This window comes from Aotus nancymaae, unplaced genomic scaffold (genome assembly GCF_030222135.1).
Source record: "Aotus nancymaae isolate 86718 unplaced genomic scaffold, 86718_ANA_hifiasm-v0.15.2.pri h1tg000021l, whole genome shotgun sequence".
NCBI classification, from domain to species: domain Eukaryota; kingdom Metazoa; phylum Chordata; class Mammalia; order Primates; family Aotidae; genus Aotus; species Aotus nancymaae.
The window spans coordinates 17,281,300-17,282,424 of NW_026988433.1; the positions used below are offsets into that span (position 1 = coordinate 17,281,300).

Consider the following 1,125-nt stretch of genomic DNA (forward strand, 5'->3'; position numbering starts at 1 on the left):
AAATGGAATTTCTATTTCTAGATCCTTCAGGAATCGCCACAGTCTTCCACAGTGGTTGAATTAATTTACACTCCCATCAACAGTGTAAGAGTGTTCCTGTTTCTCCACATCCTCTCCAGCATCTGTTATCTCCAGATTTTTTAAATGATCGCCATTCTAACTGGCATGAGATGTTATCTCAATGTGGTTTTGATTTACATTTCTCTAATGACCAGTGATGTTAAGCATTTTTTCATTTAGAAGACCCCATCGTCTAAGCCCCAAATCTCAAGGTGATAAGCAACCATTATGTAATTCTTATGCCTTTGAACTTGTATAAAAAGAGATGAAACACACAACACAAATTAACCATTTAAAAAGGAATAATTCAGTGGCAATGTGGTGCAACCACCCCTTCTTTCTAGTTCTAAAACATTTTCATCATCCTAAAAGGAAGCCCATGTTCATGAAGCTGTTGCTTCTCCTATGCTGTGCTTTTATTGACTGTCTTTCCTTCTGTGTCTGATTTCTCTACCTCCATCCCAAACAATTTGCACTTGAATCCTTATCCTCAGTCAGCTTTTGGGAGAACCCAAATGAAGGGGCTTGGGAATGTCAGACTAGGTTAGAGGAAAAAAAATTCCAAGAAGTTACACGCAAGTTGCTAATCTTGTTTTAAGTTAAAAACTAAGATAAAAACATACTTTTAGTAATACCAGATGCGAAAAGACAGTGTAAAATGCGACTACAATGATGGCAATATTTTCCATCAACAGAAATTAGTCTAGGGAGTTTTGATATTAGGGTATGAGTGAAAAGAAAAATTGCTGCAAGCAAGGCATTGATGACCGTGAGATTCAGGAAGGTGGCTACACGAGGTAAGAGGAGTAGGAGGATGGGCTTGGGAGACCACAGGTTGGATGTGAGTTGTTGACAGGGTCCTAGGTTTTGTTGTTGATGGTGAGTTTCTATAAGCTAATGATATTCTTTAAAAAATGACTAATAAAATTATTAAATAAAAGCATAGATCAGCGATAAGAATGTGTCATACCGAGAGAGATCCAAGATGGCTGATGATTAGCAGCTCGGGCACGTACCTCCCAGTGAAAGCGCAAAGAACGAGAGGACGCCACACTTTCAGACGAA

General features: G+C 38.7%; 1 non-coding gene across 1 annotated transcript; it reads left to right on the forward strand.

Moving 5' to 3' along the window:
* The first annotated feature begins 724 nt into the window (after positions 1-724).
* LOC135276266 (small nucleolar RNA SNORD56) lies at positions 725-794 on the forward strand. Its single transcript, XR_010343842.1, has one exon. It is a non-coding gene; the product is annotated as a small nucleolar RNA SNORD56 (small nucleolar RNA).
* The last annotated feature ends 331 nt before the right edge of the window (positions 795-1,125 follow it).